Raw genomic sequence first — 4,532 nt, 5'->3', positions numbered from 1 at the left:
TTTAAGCTTATAAACATTTATTTGAAAACCTTTTAAAAATCAATAAAAACACCCAGACTTGCTTAAAAAAAATTATATTAACTCAAAGGAAACATATTGAACTCCACATATTTTAAACCATTCTAGGTAAAAAAATTCTACTCAGGGATTCAATACAATATAAATTTTGGATGTACAATCAGTTTTTTTTTCCAAGTTTCGATTAATAAAACTGATTTTTGGCACTATTGATCAGCTTGAATCATTCTTTTGTATCCGAACTATAATATTGAATCCACATCCAAAATTGAATGAAATTTTACTCTGGCATGAAACTTAAAATCATTTCGGAAAATGAACTCAGGTTTTATTTTTTAAATTTCAAATTTCAATTTTAGATTTAAATTTGAAGACTTTTTTTTTAAATTCATTCTCTGAAGTAATTGAAACGCTTATATACTGTTAACAAAAATTATTAAATTACTGTGAACTTACTGGACTTCATATAGCTGTATACTTTAGGTTGTTTAATTTCTACCGAGATTCATTACAAAAAAATTGGATATAAAACCACAATGTCAGTTTTTTTCATTCTTGCATCATGAAATCATAAATTCATTCATCATTTAAATTACTATTTTGTACATATGATTAATAATTTTGATTCCACAATCAAATACCGGTTCAGTATAGTGAATTGGGTTTGACTCTCGAACCTCAATCTTAAGACTGATCTGGATTTTATTTCGAATATTCAATCTGAATTTCATCCTCCTCCAGAACGTGTGTTAAAAACCAATCAATGCAAGAACTGAATGTCAAATAAAAGCAACTAATCATTTTTTTTTCATCTCGATCGCGTCATTAGTACACGAATGTTTAAAGGATTCTACATTGATACTGAGTTAAGTAAAAGTTTGAAATTAAACCTGTTATAAATTAAGTCTTGAATGACTTGAAAATATCCTTTACTAATATTTTTCGCATATTTTAAAACATGTTTACTCATAAGACATGGGATTTTTTTGTTCCAAGCCTTTTGTTTTGATTATTATACTTATTATACATATGATTTATTAATCCTTTGAATTCGAGTTATGAAATTATTACTTGAATCCTCATCTTGAAATCAATAATATATCTAAAACTTTTGAAAAGAAGTTTTTTTTATATTTTCTGATTATTTTCAAGCGTAATTTTATTCTGAACTGAGAATTCAATCAGTTTGTCCAGGACACAAATTTTAAATTTGAATCCCGAATTAGAATCTGTTTTCTTATGCTAAGTGCTTTTCCAACCTGTGAATCTGAAATCTAATATTTGTTCTCGAATCTGAACATAGAATCGGTATCTTAAAATATTGTCTAGTTTTTTTTTTTTTAAATTAAGAATTTGATTCTTAATTTCTAATATTAGCCATGAATTTGCACTATTGAATAAGCTTTTAATCTTCGATCAAAACTAAAAATATTATCTTCTTCATTGAAAAAACTTGACCATTCACTTATTCAAGTATTTTTAATTTATTCAAAATTAAATGTTAATCAAATCCCTGATGATTTTTTTAAATCATGGAATGGTGAATAAACTTTTCGTTTTTTTTTTCTCTTAATATCAGTACTTCTTAACGTGTGTTCTGATATTATCCATTTTAGTAATGCTGCTCAACATTCTAGTCTCAAATAAGGCCTTGAGTTTCAATATTCAATATTCTAGTCTTAAATTAGACCTTGAGTTTCAATATTGACTTTTTTTTTTATTGATTCATTTCATCTTACATACGAAATCGTTCTTTTTTTCCGGATGCTCCCATCACAGATGTAGATAATTTTTAAGTACTTTTTACCACAAGGAGTATTTAAATCTATTCTTTGCTTAATTTCGTTGAACGTTTAGATTTTCCTTAAATTTGATTTATTTTTCATTCAACTTATTCTATTTTTTTCTGTAATCCGACCCTTTTTCCATAGAGAAAATCCCTCAATTCATCATATTTTAAGAGATTTTTTTTACTTCGTTTCATACTCTGTTTGCCATGTTTCGGTTGTTAAATATATTTCTGCTTTTTTTCGTTTTCTCGACTCAATATTTTTCCTAAATTTTGCTACTTTTCCAGATTCTTATGTTTTTATTTACAATCATCCTTTTCAAATAAGATTGCGTTTCGTGCTCTCACGATCGTTTATATTCATTAGGTATCTTTATCAATTGTTCCAGCTGTTCAAAATATTTTTTCTTAATTTAATTTTTTTTAACACTGAAACAGATATCTCTTTCTTCTATTTACCACAGTTTTAATATAACAACTTTCAACTTTTGTGTTCCTTTTATCGACTTTTTTTAAATGTTTTTTTTACTTTTGATGAAGTTTTGTTTCAAATTATTTGTATATTTAATTTTCAAAACCTTCTTCCTTTCTTTTAAAGATACTTTTTAGCCATTGTGTTTTCATCGTGTTTTCGAATCACGCATTTGCATGTTGATTTTTTTTCTTATTATTCTTATTTTCATACGAAGACATTTATTTCATTTTTGTTTAAACAGTTTTTTTGTTTGGTGTTTTTTTTCTATTTATTCAACTTGTCAAATTTTCAATCAACCTCACTCTTAAGTCAATCATTTATTTACCTGTTTCGTAGTTCTTCTTATCCTACGAATTTTCAACTTTTTTTATTCATCTTCGTTGAACTGAACTTTTTTTTTCAATCATGTCCTATCGTAATTTTTCTCTGCATTTTCTATTTTTAGATCTTTTTAACTGATCATTCTTTGTTTTATTGTTCCTTTTCATGCTTGGCTTTTTTTTTTTTAAAACACAGTTTTGTTTTTCTAGAAAGCCTTTGTGCTTATTTCGAAAAATCTTATTTTTTTCATCATATTATAACTTTCAATCAATATGTTCGCAAAAGCCTCATTCCTTATTCAATTTCCTTTTTTTTTACCAGTTTCGTAGTTCTTTTTTTTTTTTATTCAAGGATTTTCAACTTTTTTACTCATCTTTGATGAGCTGAACTTGTTTAACTTTGATAATTCTTTTTGTTTTCAATTGCCAATCCTTTTTTTTTAAATCACGTCCAACCGTCGTTTTTTCTATTTTGAAGCCTATTTAAAGGACCGTTCTGTTTAATTGTTTTAATATTTTATTCGTAACTTTTTCGAAAACAAGTGTAGTTCTAATTCTCTTTGCATTTTCTAGAACTCGATCTTTATCACTTATTTTAAAAAAAAATACTTTATTCCATCATATTATATCATCATTAATTTTTTTTCATCGTTGTGCATTTTGCTTTTCTTTAGTTTAAACTCTTTCATTCATTTTAAGACAATTTTATTTTCCTAACTTTTTTTTTCAATTTTTTTTTTTGAATTTCGGTTATCCCTTATCCAATTATTTTATTTCTTTCTTCATTCTTATACTTTTAAATCATATTTTCCAATAATACATCTCGACTTTTGTTTCTATTTTTGCTGGTTACTGAATCTTTTCGAAGGGTCTTTTTTCGTAAACGTTTTGAAATAATATTATCAATTTTTTTTTTGCTATAAATTAATATATTTCCTCTATCATCCACTTTTCTTTAAATTCGTAATTCGTTATCTTGCTTTTCGTCTTCTGATAGTCTTCTCGTTTTTTTCAACTTCTTTTCGCGATTAAAAAAATATTCAGAATATCTTCCATTAGTTGTTTTAAAATTATATTTTTTTCCCGTTAACCTTTCCATTCTTTAAATTTTATTATTAACATTATTAGTTACTCATTTGAAAAAAATAGTATATTTTCAATTCATCCCATTCTAAAGTCCTTCAAACCATTCTTTTTCGCAATAGTTTTCTTGTATTTCTGTTTTTTCTTGTACTTTTAATTTAATCCCTTCGTATTTTTAACTTCGTTTCTGTTTTTTTTTTGCATCATATATTTTTTCATGCATCATATATTTTTTCATGCATCATACATTTTTTCATGCATCATATATTTTTTTCATGCATCAAATTTTTCTCTAGGCTTCATTTATTTTTTCTATGCATCAATTTTTTTTTCTATGCATTATATCTCATCTCTTTCATTATCTCTCTTCTGTTTTACTTATTAGTTTTGACCATTTATTTTTTTTCGTCAAGTATCGATTTTCATCATTTTCTTTATGGCATCACATTTATTTTTTCATACCATTATTTTCCATCCGTTTCCTTCTTAGTTTCTATACTTTTTTTTCACTTTTTCCACAACCGTTCAACTTTTGTTCTTCACATACTTCCCAACTTTACCTTACCTTTATGGAGCAACTTCATTGCTACCGACTGCGCCATGTCGTAACCGCTAGAATCCTGGCCTTAAAATTGAACGGAGCTAGAGACATGCTTCCGTCATCAAATTATCTACCGAACTGAATCCGATTAGACTGCTCGTCAACTCCGAACGATTCTTCTTGAGTGAGAGAGAGGTTAGAGGTATCATGTCTCTTTCTCATACCTTGTTTCAAGTCAAATTTAATCGTTTAACGGCTTCTCATTAAATCAACGAAGCTTAAGAATCGTTTTTTCGTTGAGCTGAT

The sequence above is a fragment of the Uranotaenia lowii genome, chromosome 1 (assembly GCF_029784155.1).
Source record: "Uranotaenia lowii strain MFRU-FL chromosome 1, ASM2978415v1, whole genome shotgun sequence".
Taxonomy (NCBI): domain Eukaryota; kingdom Metazoa; phylum Arthropoda; class Insecta; order Diptera; family Culicidae; genus Uranotaenia; species Uranotaenia lowii.
Note: the sequence above shows the minus strand (reverse complement) of the source record.